The sequence below is a fragment of the Triticum dicoccoides genome, chromosome 5B, assembly GCF_002162155.2.
Source record: "Triticum dicoccoides isolate Atlit2015 ecotype Zavitan chromosome 5B, WEW_v2.0, whole genome shotgun sequence".
NCBI lineage: Eukaryota > Viridiplantae > Streptophyta > Magnoliopsida > Poales > Poaceae > Triticum > Triticum dicoccoides.
Genome location: NC_041389.1, coordinates 84,965,598 through 84,981,358, shown reverse-complemented (window position 1 = coordinate 84,981,358; position 15,761 = coordinate 84,965,598). Strand labels below are relative to the sequence as shown.

Here is a 15,761-nt window from a genome sequence, read left to right as displayed (position 1 = left end):
GCTGGCTTTGATTCATTCTCCCATCTCTGTATCGACCCTGCTGTATTTTCCTTGCACCAGATGCTACCCTAGTAGTAGTACTACACTAGGTATTACTGCTCGTGTGTCAGAAGGTGTTGCAGCTGGCTAGCTAACCAGTCCCCAAGCTGTGCTGGATCAGGGGTCTCGATTTTGGTAGGCTACGGCGATGTTCTGTGACAGACGGCATATGCCTGATGGTGTGCTCTGCAATGATATGGTCGTTACCGTTTCTTTTCAAGTTTTCTGTCCTTGTCTGAGAATAGTAGTACTAATAAGGTGAAGAATGCATAGCTAGTGAGGAGTGTTTTTGTACATGTCGTTTGGTTGCAATATTTGTCCATAACGACGTTATCTTAGCGGGTTTGGAGCTGCATGAATTGACCTATCCTTTCTTTGCTATTCTTTGAACAGAGTTTTGCATTCAGCTTTACTCAGTTATGCTCATGGTGTTTTTCTTATCTTCTTGGCATGCCCTGCAATTCCCTGCAATTGTTAGTGCAAGAGGTTCATCTGGATTCTACACGACTACACTAGGTATGTTCTTTTTTTCCTTTCAAAAGGTACTTAGAGCATCTACAACCGGACTTCACAAATTTGACCCTTTATACGTCCATAGGCGTGTCCACAGACATTCTTAGCGTTTGCAGCTGCCCCCTCATATCCGGTCCTGGAATCCATGCACTCATGCAACATGAGATAAACTTACTTAGATCATCAACAAAATAATCATAGAAAGAAACAACAACAACAAAGCCTTTAGTCCCAAGCAAGTTGGGGTAGGCTAGAGGTGAAACCCATAAGATCTCGCAACCAACTCATGGCTCTGACACATGGATAGCAAGCTTCCATCCCCTGTCCATAGCTAGCTCTTCGGTGATACCCCAATCCTTCAGGTCTCTCTTAACGGACTCCTCCCATGTCAAATTCGGTCTACCCAGCCCTCTCTTGACATTCTCTGCACGCTTTAGCCATCCGCTATGCACTGGAGCTTCTGGAGGCCTGCGCTGGATATGCCCAAACCATCTCAGACGATGTTGGACAAGCTTCTCTTCAATTGGTGCTACCCCAACTCTATCTCGTATATCATCATTCCGGGCTCGATCCTTCCTTGTATGGCCACACATCCATCTCAACATACGCATCTCCGCCACACCTAACTGTTGAACATGTCGCCTTTTAGTCGGCCAACACTCAGCGCCATACAACATTGCGGGTCGAACCGCCGTCCTGTAGAACTTGCCTTTTAGCTTTTGTGGCACTCTCTTGTCACAGAGAATGCCAGAAGCTTGGCGCCACTTCATCCATCCGGCTTTGATCCGATGGTTCACATCTTCATCAATATCCCCATCCTCCTGCAACATTGACCCCAAATACCGAAAGGTGTCCTTCTGAGGTACCACCTGACCATCAACGCTAACCTCCTCCTCCTCACACCTAGTAGTACTGAAACCGCACATCATGTACTCGGTTTTAGTCCTACTAAGCCTAAACCCTTTCGATTCCAAGGTTTGTCTCCATAACTCCAACTTCCTATTTACCCCCACCTGACTATCGTCAACTAGCACCACATCATCCACAAAGAGCATACACCATGGGATATCTCCTTGTATATCCCTTGTGACCTCATCCATCACCAATGCAAAAAGATAAGGGCTCAAAGCTGACCCCTGATGCAGTCCTATCTTAATCGGGAAGTCATCAGTGTCGACATCACTTGTTCGAACACTTGTCACAACATTATCGCACATGTCCTTGATGAGGGTAATGTACTTTGCTGGGACTTTGTGTTTCTCCAAGGCCCACCACATGACATTTCGCGGTATCTTATCATAGGCCTTCTCCAAGTCAATGAACACCATATGCAAGTCCTTCTTTTGCTCCCTATATCTCTCCATAAGCTGTCATACCAAGAAAATGGCTTCCATGGTCGACCTCCCAGGCATGAAACCAAACTGGTTTTTTGTCACGCTTGTCATTCTTCTTAAGCGGTGCTCAATGACTCTCTCCCATAGCTTCATTGTATGGCTCATCAGCTTAATTCCACGGTAATTAGTACAACTCTGAACATCCCCCTTGTTCTTGAAGATTGGTACTAATATACTCCGTCTCCATTCTTCTGGCATCTTGTTTGCCCGAAAAATGAGGTTGAAAAGCTTGGTTAGCCATACTATCGCTATGTCCCCAGACCTTTCCACACCTCAATGGGGATACAATCCGGGCCCATCGCCTTGCCTCCCTTCATCCTTTTTAAAGCCTCCTTGACCTCAGACTCCTGGATTCGACGCACAAAATGCATGCTGGTCTCATCAAAAGAGTCGTCTAGTTCAATGGTAGAGCTTTCGTTCTCCCCATTGAACAACTTGTCGAAGTACTCCGCCATCTATGCTTAATCTCCTCGTCCTTCACCAAGAGTTGGCTTGCTCCGTCCTTGATGCATTTGACTTGGCCAATATCCCTCGTCTTCCTCTCTCGGATCTTGGCCATCTTATAGATGTCCCTTTTGCCTTCCTTCGTGCCTAACTGTTGGTAGAGGTCCTCATACGCCCGACCCCTTGCTTCACCAACAGCTTTGCGGCCTTATTCACCATCTTGTACTTCTCTATGTTGTGTGCACTCCTATCTAGGTATAGGCGTCTGAAGCAATCTTTCTTCTCTTTAATCGCCTTCTGGACATCATCATCCCACCACCAGGTATCCTTATCTTCGCTTCTCCTTCCCCTGGACACTCCAAACTCCTCTGAGGCCACCTTACGAATGCAAGTCGCCATCTTCATCCACACATTGTCCGCATCCCCTCCTTCCTCCCAAGGGCCCTCCTTAATGACCCTCTCCTTGAACGCCTGAGCTACCTCCCCCTTGAGCTTCCACCACTTCGTTCTAGCGACTTTAGCCCGCTTATCCCGCTGGACACGAATCCGAAAGCGGAAGTCAGCAACCACCAGCTTATGCTGGGGTACAACACTCTCTCCAGGTATCACCTTACAGTCTAGGCACGCACGCCTATCTTCCCTTCTCGAGAGGATGAAATCAATCTGGCTAGAGTGTTGGCCACTACTAAAAGTCACCAGATGTGATTCTCTCTTTCTAAAGAGGGTGTTGGCTACAATCATGTTGTAGGCTAGAGCAAAGCTTAAGACATCTTCTCCTTCTTGATTCCTGATGCCATAGCCAAAGCCCCCATGCGCCCCTTCAAAACCTGTGTTAGATGTACCCACGTGGCCATTGGGGTCTCCTCCTATGAAGAGCTTCTCACCAACCGGTACACTCCTAACCATATCTTCCAGGCCTTCCCAGAACTCCCTCTTGGTGTTATCATTGTGGCCTACTTGTGGGGCATACGCGCTGATAACATTGAGAACCAAGTCCTCAACTACCAACTTGACCAGGATAATCCGGTCCCCACGTCTCTTGACGTCTACCACTCCATACTTGAGGCTCTTGTTGATCAAGATGCCTACGCCATTTCTGTTTGCAGCCATCCCCGTGTACCATAGCTTGAAGCCGGTATCCTCCACCTCCTTCGCCTTCTGTCCTCGCCATTTGGTTTCTTGGACGCAAAGGATATCAACACCTCTTCTCACCGCTGCATCAACTAGCTCCCGAAGTTTCCTTGTCAGAGACCCTACGTTCCAGCTACCTAAGCGAATCCTCCTAGGCTCGGCTAGCTTCCTTACCCTTCGCACTCGTCGAGTCAAATGCGAAGACCCTTGCTCATCTTCCACTACATCCGGGCGCTGATGTAGCGCGCCACTAAGGATGCGACGACCCGATCCTCGCTCACTTGCCACCGTATCCGGATCAAGATACGGCGCGCCACCTGGGGGGGTGACGGCCCGGCCCTTGCCCATTTTCCACCACATCCGGGTTCTGATGTGGCGCGTCGCTGAGAGGGTTACGCCCCAACGAAAATCTTTTGGGTTTCATCTCCATAAGAGTGGCTGAGTTTTTACGTTGGCTCGCCAAGCCTATCACAACCCTCCTCCTTTACCCGGGCTTGGGACCGGCTATGTTGAGACAACATAGGCGGAGTTAATCATAGAAATAAACAAACATAGATAAAATTCACAGACATAGCAAAAGTTCATCACCAGACATGTACAACTGGACCAAAAGAGGCGGTTCATCACCTAACACTAGATAGGATACTAGAATAAAAACAGAGGGGCGCTGAACTTCACTATTTCTGTGCCAGCCCTTGCGGTCACCAGAGTGGCGTTAGTTGTCCTTCGCGAAGGCGTCCGTGGTCGCACGGGCGTCGTCGTTGTTCATGCTCTTTGCGCCATTGTCATCGGAGGAGAATGAGATGAAGCCTGTGAGACCGCGGGCGGCACGGTGATGCTCCTACGTGAGCCGGATCACTTTCGCATCGCCGGCCACCCTCTTCGTAGTGAGCCGCTCGGACTCCTCGATGTTGAGCCATAGCGCTTTCATGGTCTTGCGGCAAAATATGCTAACTAGATTATTGACTCTAGTGCAAGTGGGAGGCTATTAAAAATATGCCCTAAAGGCAATAATATTTTGTTATTATATTTCCATATTCATAATTAATAGTTTATATTCTATGTTATAACTACTATGATTCTGGAATATGTGATTCAGTGGAAAACTCACGTGTAAAATAATAAACGGTAAGACCTGATTACTAGTCTCGCCTCTAAGACTAGCTCAAGTGTTATTCATGATCATGTTTTTCAGATCTTAGAATGTTGTTAAGTGTAACGATAGTCCTATAAAAACATTGAGAATATGACATTGGAAGAACAATCATATTGAATCGACCCAAACTTGTTTGTTATACTTCAAGATAATGCCACCGCCAGAAGTCAATTGTTATAACACGGAGTGTTAACGTGTGCTTTAGTTTCTTAGACCAGAAGAGTATCATAGTCACTTCTTCCCGTATGGTGGACTTTGTGGTTGCTCAAACGTTATTTGTAACACGATGATCATAACGACAACTTACAGGTTTATCGGAAAGTTTGTCAAGGGACTAGATAGCTCAAGAGTGAGATTTTCTCCTCCGACGATGGAAAGATATTGTTAGGGCCCTCTCGGTGTGACGACATCCATTATCGTCTGGCCAGACACAGGTGACTAAATTGCGGGGATGCCGGAACATGTCAACGAGAAAGAAGAACAAAACCGGTAACAAAGATACCGGTATAGTGAGCATGTGTATGACTCAAGAGGATACCAATATATCTCACCTCGGGTTTTATAAAGTATCTGAAACTAAGGGAATAGCACATGATAACCAAAGGTTCACTCCAATTTCATTCATGTACTCATAAAGATCGATATGGATGTCCACGTTCCGCTACCGGTCATTGAACGAAAGGGGTTTTGTTCATGTCTATTTTTAACCAAGCTTAAGGTAGTCATGATCTGCTGAGTGCTAATAGGACAAGAGTAATGAGAAAATATTTATGAGATAGTTTCATTAATATTCAAAATAATTTTGAGAGGAACCGGAAGCGTTTCGGTGTCACTGGAAGTGGAAGGGTTTTGGGGTTTACCGGGCAATGCTGATAAATTATATGTAGGTGAAAAATGTTTCCGAAGATATTAAATTAATAATAATGGGCTCTAATAATAGTTAAGAGGCTTTTATATTTAATATAATATCGACGAGTCTTAAAAGTCCAAGTGGTGAAAAGATATTGGGCCACTTGGGCCCACTGGTGGAGTCGCCCCCTTAACTTCTTGCAGGAAGGCCGATTAGGTAACTTGGCGCGAGAGCTATTTCTCGCTTTAAGCGAGCCGAACAAACCCTCTCGCGCCGATATGCTACAGTATTGGGCCGGCCCACGAGCGCTTATTTTCAGGAAAAACAAAGACTAAATATGTGCGGGCGCTGCCGGGGATCGATGCCGGCACCGAACTTTTTTGAGAAAGTATGCTTGCATTCAAATCACGAAATAATACAAAGTTCTTGACCCGTACAAACACACCCTAACACGCGCGCACACACACACACATACACACAAAAAAACAGAAAAACAAAGAGCGCCCTACAACAACTAGTAAAGGACGAAGATCTTCGAAGCTCTGTGTCATCATTTTTGAACCTTGCGAGAAGACGCCCGCAATACAAAAATCTGCAACCAAACCCAAATAGGTCATCATCTTCAACCATGGCATAATCACCGCCACACTGCTCCCCTTTTCTTCGCACGACACCTAAAAGACAAGGACACACATGTGCATCCACCATGCATGCACCAGCCTTTACTATTTGTGGCTTTGAGTACCGCTATATGTGTCCCTTCCAGATGGAAGAGAACTAAGATCCAGTTCTAACACCGCGGCCGGGCCAACCGCCTAGGCAAAGTAGGTCATCCCTCCAGCAGCTGCACAAAGTAAGTGGAGGAACAACAACGGAAAATCATACCGATGAGGAGGAAGAAGAATCTCCGTCTCCACACAACCACCTCATCCGAGGACCCAACCGGCCGGTGCCGGTCAACCTCCACACACCCATAGCCCGCGACCTCGATGAGATCCGGTGATCCTCCACCCCGCTGGCCCCTAGATGAAGATAAGAGATTTGTCTGACCGTGAAGAGCCCGACGAACCTTAATCAGGCGCGATGCCGCCGCAATAGCCTCAACAGCATCTCCCTCAACCCTAACCCTACTGCGAACCCACCCCACGCTCAGATCTGAGGTTCTTCCTCCCTGCCACCGCAAGAGCAGCTGCGGAGAGGGAACTAGCGGCAGCGTCGGCGGCACGCAAAGGGCAGCCCCGCTCGCCTCCTTTCCGCCTGCGCAGGCGATCCGGTCTTTTCGGGACGAGCGGTTCTTGTTTTTTGGTTGTGTCTGCTTGATTGCAGTTTTCAGGCACCGACTGTTTAGAACGTACTACGCTAGCCACTATGTCACATATCTAGCTCGTGCTTTAATACTAGGACGATTTCTACTTAAAGGAAATAAGGCGGTTTTCATGGATTTTTTATTTTCTTTCTTTTTTTTCATCGGCATTATTTATTCTCCGTTTTCTTTCTTTTACTTTGTTTCTTTGTTTCTTTTCTGTTTTTTCAATTCTTTTTTGCATTTTGTTTCTTTGTTTTATTACTTTCCTTTTTCTTTTGTTTATTTTCGTTTCTCTTTTGTTTATTTTTGTTTTTTTCTATTTTTATTCTACATTCTTAAATAAACAATCAACATTTTTTCCAAATACTTGTACAACACTTTTTAAATACTTGTTCAACATTTTTATGTACATGATCAATTTGTTTTTTAAATACTTGTTCAACATTTGTATATACATGATCAATATTTTTCAAATACTTGTTCAACATGTTTCTCCAAATACTTGTTCAACACTTTTTAAATACTAGTTCAACATTTTCAAATACTTGTTCAACATTTTTCAAATACTTGTTCAACATTTTTTTATGTACACAATCAACCTTTTTCCAAATACTTGTTAAATATTCTTTAATTACATGTTCAACATTTTTAAATACTTGTTCAACATTCTTAAAATCTTTTTTGAAGAAAATAAAAGTAAAAAAGAAAAGAGAAAACGCACAAAAAGAAGAAAAAAGAGGCTGTGACCTCCCGCACTCATGGGCCGGACCAACTAGCTCGCCCCTTCATCGAGTTTGAAGCCAGAAATAGGGCCGGGTTCGAAGCTGGCCCATTCCAATACACGCAGCACAACGGAAATTCATTAATAGCGCAAAAAACATTTTTGCAAATACTTGTTCAACATTTGTATATACATGACCAATATATTCTGTACATGATTTTTTTTTCAAATACTTGTTCAACATTTGTATATACATGATTAACATTTTTCAAATACTTGTGAACATGTTTGTCCAAATACTGGTTCAACACTTTTTAAATACTATTTATACATTTTCAAATGCTTTTTCAACATTTTTTATATACACAATCAACATCTTTCCAAGTACTTGTTCAATATTCTTTTAATTACATGTTCAACATTTTTAATTATTTTTTAATTATTTTTAAATACTTGCTCAACATTCTTCAATTTATTTTTGAAAAACTAAAAGTAAAAAAAAAGAAAAGAGCGGCTGTGACCTCCCGCGCTCATGGACCGGGCCAGCTAGGTCGCCAGCCAGAAATAGGCGCGCGTATACGTTGGGCCGGTTTCGAAGCTGGCCCATTCCAGTACATGCAGCACAGCGGAAATTCATTAATAGCGCAAAAAACATTTTTTTCAAATACTTGTTCAACTTTTGTATATACATGATTAACATTTTTCAAATACTTGTTGAACATGTTTTTCCAAATACTGGTTCAACACTTTTTAAATACTATTTAAACATTTTCAAATACTTTTTCAATATTTTTTATATACGCAATCAACATCTTTCCAAGTACTTGTTCATTATTTTTTTAATTACATGTTCACCGTTTTTAAATATTTGTTCATTATTTTTTAAATACTTGTTCAACGTTCTTCAATTTGTTTTTGAAAAAAAGAAAAGAGAGGCTGTGACCTCCCGCGCTGGGCCGGTTTCGAAGCTGGCCCATTCCACTACATGCAGCACAGCGGAAATTCATTAATAGCTCATTAATAGCGCAAAAAACAGGGTAAAAATGCAGCTCCCCGGGAGGATTCGATCCCGCGAATTCCAGCTATGTTGCGTGCTGCCCGACCACTAGACCAAAGAGGCTTTATTAAATTATTTGGGCGCAACTGTTTTAAGAAGTGAGTGTAGCCACGCTATTACCTGCACATAGAAATTAGAAAAATGTGATTTTTGAAAAAAAGAGTGGAGAAAATTTGAAAGTTCGCAGATCTCCAACCAAACCACGAATTCAAAGAATTTTCATGAAATAGAAAAAAAATTCAATGATTTCAAAAAAGTTTAGAAACTTGGAAAAAGTTCATCAATTTTGAAAAATTGTTCATCGTTTTTGAAAAAATTATACTCAATATAAAAAAAAGTTCATCAGTTTTGAAAATCAATTTTGAAAAAAGTTCATCGTTCTTTAAAAATCAATTTTGAAAAAAGTTCACCAACTATGAAAAAAGTGCATCTATTTTCAATTAAAGTTCATCGATTTTGAATAAAAGTTCATCGTTCTTTGAAGAAAGGTCATCAAAAATTTGAAAAAAAGTTCATGGATTTTTTTTTAAAATCATTGAATTAAAAAATCATCCAATTTGAAAAAAGTCATTGAAAATGTAAGAAAAGTTCAAAGATTTTGAAAGAAGTTCATAGAAATTGAATATTTTTATGAGTGTTAAAAAAAGTGCACAAATTTGAAAAAAAAATGTTCATTGATTTGAAAAGAAGTTCATGGAATATCAAAGAAAGTTCATCCATTTGAAGAAAAAGTTCATGTATTTGCAAAACAAAATCATCGAACCAGGAAGGAAAGAACAGAAAACAGGAAAGGAAAAAAGAAAAGAAAAAAAGGAAAAGGAAAGAATAAAAAAGGGAAAAGGTGGAATGTTAGGCCAATTCCAACAAGCGACTGCAAACGGCCTTCTGTTTGGTCCGGATTTGGTCCGTTTGGGATGGCAAAACGGACGCCCATGTCCGGTTTGGGCCGGCCTAGTGTCGAGGCACCCATTGTGCGGCCGCGTCCCCAACTTAAAACACCAAAAAGGCATGGAAAAATAAAAAAGGCAAAGAATATTTAAAAAAGGCATTGTAGGATAATTTAAAACATAAATAACTTAATTAAACAATCCACTGTCGCCACAGCCCATGCACTTTTTTTATGTTTTAAGTTATCCTACAATGCCTTTTTATGTTTTTCTAAATTTCATCTTATGTACACGTCTCGAGCACGTACACGTCTCCGGAGGCCGACAACTTGAGCGTCTCCTGCAGGCCCTCCCACTCATCCTCCTGTTGGCGCCTGTACTCCCGCTCGGAGTCCTCCATGACGGCCTGCAGGAGCCGCTCATCCTCCTCAGCCGTCATGGCAGGACGCTGCGGGGATGGCGACGACGGGGATGGACACGGCGTCGGTGTCAGGCCGTGCACCCGCGTGCGGCCGCGCATTCTTGGTGGGTTCAATGCATGCACATGGGGCACACTCTGGGACACACGGGGCAGGCTATGACCACGTCCGACAAAAAAGGTTTGCCGATGCATGTCGTGCTCGTCCTGAAACCATGTGTCCCAGAGGGGCGAGTCAACGTCGTACCTGCAGTCGACGAGGAGCTGGCAGGGAATCCTGGTGAGGGTGTTCGGAATTAAGGGGTCCTCGGGCTGTCGGTCTATCTCTCATGGGCCGGACTGATGGGCTACCTTTGGTTCATTGGAGGAAGATCAGACAATAGACGACCCCGTGCTCCAAAAGGAAACCTTTGGAGATTTGGTGTGTCCTCCAAGTCTCGCTTGGTATGATCGGCATGTTTATCCCACGATGATAACCGTCATATGTAACCCTAGGTACCCCTGGTGTTTGTATAAACCAGAGGGTTTAGTCCGTAGAGGGGAGAACCATCATCATACCCACCTAGGGTTTAGTTCGTCCGATCTTGTGGTAGACCAACTCCGTAATTGTCACACAAACACATCAATATAATCAAGGAGCATGTAGGGTTTTACCTCCTCGAGAGGGCCCGAACCTGGGTAAACACTATCTGTACACCCCTTGTTACCCATTGATCCAAGATCCACAGCTCGGGATCCCCTACCCGAGATCTGCCTGTTTTGACACCGACATTAGTGCTTTCATTGAGGGTTCCATTGTGGAATCATTGAAGGATCGATCATTCTCTTAGTCATCAGCGATGGCATCTACAACGGGGACGTCTTTGTCCCCGGGCAGCTTTTCACGTTCGGCAGCATCGTGCTGTGATACGTCTCCAACGTATCTATAATTTTTGATTGTTCCATGCTGTTATATTATCATTCTTGGATGTTTTACAATCCTTTTATATCATTTTTGGTACTAACCTATTGACATAGTGCCCAGTGCCAGTTGTTGTTTTCTGCATGTTTTTTACATCGCAGGAAATCAATACCAAATGGAGTCCAAAAGCAGCGAAACTTTTTGAGCATTTTTTGTGGGCCAGAAGACATCCAGTGGGCCAAGGAATCACCTGGGGGTGCCTCGAGGAGGGCAGCACTCACCAAGGCATGCCTGGGGGCTAGGCGTGCCCAGGTGGGTTGTGCCCACCTCGGGTGCCCCCTGAACCGCCTCTTTGCTCTATAAATACCCCAAAATTCCAAAAACCCTAAGGGAGTCGATGAAAATCAATTCCAGCCGCCGCAGAGTACAGAACCACCAGATCCAATCTAGACACCATCACGGAGGGGTTCACCACTTCTATTGGTGTCTCTCCGATGATGCGTGAGTAGTTCTTTGTAGACCTACGGGTCTGTAGTTAGTAGTTATATGGCTTCCTCTCTCTCTCTCTCTTGATTATCAATACAATTGTCTCTTGGAGATCCATATGATGTAAGCCTTTTTGTGGTGTGTTTGTTGGGATCCGATGAACTTTGAGTTTATGATCAGATCTATGTTTTTATCCATGAAAGTTATTCAAGTCTTCTTTGATCTCTTATGTGCATGATTGCTTATAGCCTCGTATTTCTTCTCCAATATTTGGGTTTTGTTTGGCCAACTTGATCTATTTATCTTGCAATGGGAAGAGGTGCTTTGTGATGGGCTCGATCTTACGGTGCTCGATCCCAGTGATAGAAGGGGAAACGACACATATGTATCGTTGCTATTAAGGATAACAAGATGGGGTCTATTTCTACATAAAAAGGTCTTGTCTACATCATGTCATCGTTCTTATTGCATTACTCCGTTTCTCCATGAACTTAATACACTAGATGCATGCTGAATAGCGGTCGATGTGTGGAGTAATAGTAGTAGATGCAGGCATGAGTCGGTCTACTAATCTTGGACGTGATGCCTATATAATGATCATTGCATGGATATCATCATGATTATTTGAAGTTATATCAATTGCCCAACAATAAATGTTTTCCCACCGTTTGCTCTTTTTCTCGAGAGAAGCCACTAGTGAAACCTATGGCCCCCGGTCTCTTTTCATCATATTTGCCTTTGCGATCTATTTTCCTTTGCATTTATTCAGATCTATTAAACCAGAAATACAAAAATACCTTGCTGCAATTTATTTGTTCCGCGATATATTTATCATATCTACCACTTTTATCTCACGTTATTTGCCTATCTTGAGGCGCCGTACCCGAAAGGGATTGACAACCCCTTTAACACGTCAGGTTGCGAGTATTTGTTATTTGTGTGCAGGTGTTGTTTATTTGGTGTGAGGAGGTTCTCCTACTGGTTCGATAACCTTGGTCTCACCACTGAGGGAAATACCTACCGTCGCTATACTGCATCATCCCTTCCTCTTTGGGGAAATACCGACATAGTTCTAGCAGACATCAAAAGGAATTTATGGCACCGTTGCCGAGGAGGATCTTCAACATCAACGAGGTTCCTAATTACAAATCTCATCTCCTCGCAATTTACATTATTTTCCATTTGCCTCTGGTTTTCTTCTCCCCCACTTCACAAAAAATTGCCATTTTATTCGCCCTCTTTTTCGTTCACCGTTTTCTCGTCAGATCTGTTTTTCATGTGCAATCTTGTTTATCACGTTTTATCGTTATGGATTTTTCTTCTTCTATTGCGTGCACCCCCGAGAACTAGGTTCTCAACTTTAAACAAAGGGGAGGAGAAAATTTAAAAGATGCTTGGTATAGGATTTGCAATGCTCATAATATATCTATCCGTAAGCAATCTACCGTTGTTCTTCTTCGTTGTTTTTATGTGGGCATTACCACTTGGTACAGATTCGTCCTTGATACGATTACCGGTGGGAATTTCTTGATGTGTCCTTCTCTGGATGCTTTTAATGATTTGGGAAATTTAGTGGGTTCACCACCACTCGTGATCAATGAAACAATATTGACTCTTGAGCATGTTATGGAAAGACTAGATGCTATTGAAAGGAAAATGCTTACCGTAGAACATATTGAAAACTTGGATAGAAAAATGCAAAGTTATGCTACTAAAGTTGGGTCAAAAGCATGAGACATTTTTAAGTTGCTAAAATAAAAGTGAACTATAATTCATGAAAGAATCGAAGAGAGCCCGTCTAGGATTGATAAACTGGAAGAAATTTTTTCTAATCTAGGTACTGCTTTTGCTTCCGCTAAAACTCCCGTGAAAATTAGCAAGACTACTCAAGTCACTAAAAACAAAGGTGCAACTTCTAGCAATGATAAAGGAGACCCTAAGATGATTAGTATCCATCCCAACTTTATTGAAGTCATAAGAGACCCTTTTTGCGAAAATAAGTTTTTCAATCTCATGCCTAGAAGTATTGTTGCTGAGAAGTTATATGCAAAATCCTTGAAACATATCCACCCCTTCGCTGGCCCTTCATACAAGCCCTCGTCCGACGCAACATATCCACCTCACCGAAAGCACTATACAACGCGCCCACCGAAGCCTTCATCCACTGCACCTGACCCGCTCCACGGACGCCATATTCAACTCCACCGGCCCTACTTTACCGATGCCGCAGCCTCATCAGGTTATTTCGATTTGTACTCCTTCGATTTTTCTCTTTATTGTGCAACTGTTCACTTACCACATATGAGCTTTCTTGTATGTCGACATGCGCCGCAACCGTAGCACCGGGCAGCTTCAGCGACGGCGATAGCCGGCCCAAAATCAACCGCAACACGAGCACCATCGACGATCCTTAGCTATCAAGTATGACAACGATACCCATACGCCGCCGAGAATCAGGTACTATTATCCAACGGCCGACGCCTACGTTCACTTTCCTAGCATAAGCACCGCACCTTTGAATTTCTTCAGGGCATCATTCAGTTTTTCATGAGACGTGTTATTCTGCTTGCACCTGTAGGGCCATACTTCTGGCAGTGAACATGTTACATGTGTTAAATTACATACCAGTGCACATATAGTTAATATGCTTTAGTTTTGTTCTGATGCCACATGTTGGTTCCATCAGACTGATTAATGTTCTCTATGCTTAATTACACATCAGCAAACTAGCATGTGGTTTCGCTCCTTTTTGTTCGTTTTACCCTACATTTTCTGATGCTAGATATTACATCACTGCTCCGAGCCTCTGTTCATTACTTGTTTGTGTGTTCTTGATCTTCCCAAGTTGCATGACTAATTTGATGCTTCTATTAATTATGGAGCTGCCAACCCCATCAAGCAAAATATTTGTTCTTTTGGTGTTGGCACCTCGAAGAAGCATAAAAATAGAGGGAAGCAGATATATTGTAGTGTATGCACACACCCTTCTTTCATTAGTTTAGATGAACCACTGATGATCAATTTGGACCAGTGCATGCGAATAAAATTAATTTTACCTAAATAGATGGTGCAGAATAAACTACAACAACTAGATTTGCAACCACGGGATGCTGACAATATCTTCAAAGAACATTGCAACATCAGCTAGGCTTCACAGCAACATATGGTAAGCCAGTGTGTTTTAGTACATGTTAAATGTAATGCGAGTGGGCTGCTTTCTTGGCTTGTGCCCTCAACGTGTAATCCTACCGAATTACAAATAGTTAAGTTGTCTGCTTTGCTGTATTGCTTAATTCGAATGCTTGTTTGTTGTTACGTAACACCTGAGTTGGCCAATATGTCAGCAGTGCCTGCTGTACTATCGTAAAGAAATGCATGCCTATTTCATTTGAGTCCTTAACTTTTCCTCTCAACTTCATCACAAGACTGTCTTCGTAGTTTATATGAGGCCACACTGTTAAGTGCTTTCTCAGATTATTTCAACTGCTTAGATGCCTTCGCAACTTAAATATAGCGATTGTACACTCCCTTTCAACTTTCATCTTACCATTTTAATTTCTTTCCGACTGATGCTGCTTCAAACCATTTAAATATAGTTTGCCATGCTCGGCAATAATTCGTCCGTCGTTTACCATGTAAGCTTACTGCCTGGATCATACGATAACTATCTCTTACTTATGTCCAGCGGAAACCTTTCAGGATGCCGTTCACACTAGGACACAATGTACAACCCCAGAATCTATTTGTGGAAGCAGTGCGCCATCCATGTTACTAGATGGTAGCAGTTCAGAGGCAACACCGCTGGAGAGCAGTCTGAGCACAGATATTATAGTGCTTGAGGCTCTACTAGAGGCAGAAAGAGATGGTGTGGCTGCCATGAATGAGGTAATCTTTATCTTGAGGATGGAAATTATGGAATTAGCGGCACGCATTATGCAAGCAACCCAAGAATTGGAGGAAGTAAGAATGTTGCATTTGAAGACGGAGGAGGTCCTGCTGTTTCTGCTATCTGAAGCCCCAGGTAATCATGGTTCTTCTTTAGATACCAGTTGAAATTGTCATTAGATTATCGTACTTGCATGTTGTGTCATGTCTCTGAATGGATTATGTTGCAAGACCCCCTATGTTGTCCGGAATTCCATGTTGTCCATGTGTTGTAATGATCCGAATTTTTTAGGCGAGGTAATCCTCAGTACTTGTATGATTGACACAAGGTGAACTATTTTTCGTGTGAGCACATTGTATTGGATGAAATAACTGTTTGAATCAGAGTGTATCCAACCTACTGAATTCGAAGATCACGACATTTCTAAATCATAATCACATATAAAGGTGGAATAAATCTTTGTTGTGGTTTTGAAGAAATAAATAACAAAACGTATAATTATCTGTGGATATTCGTAATCGAATACAAACTGGATTTAAATTTAGTTTGCCAGGTCCCAGGGAAAACGTGAA

The 15,761-nt window shown here is 42.8% G+C and overlaps 1 protein-coding gene across 1 annotated transcript in view; it reads left to right on the top strand.

Moving 5' to 3' along the window:
* Window positions 1-398, top strand: part of LOC119307515 (poly [ADP-ribose] polymerase tankyrase-2-like) — a 3,920-nt gene extending 3,522 nt beyond the window's left edge. Inside the window, exon 10 of the mRNA XM_037583589.1 lies at window positions 1-398. This exon is cut by the window's left edge and continues 1 nt beyond it. The gene's annotated coding sequence lies outside the window, so the exon portion shown is untranslated.
* Window positions 399-15,761: the final 15,363 nt, after the last annotated feature.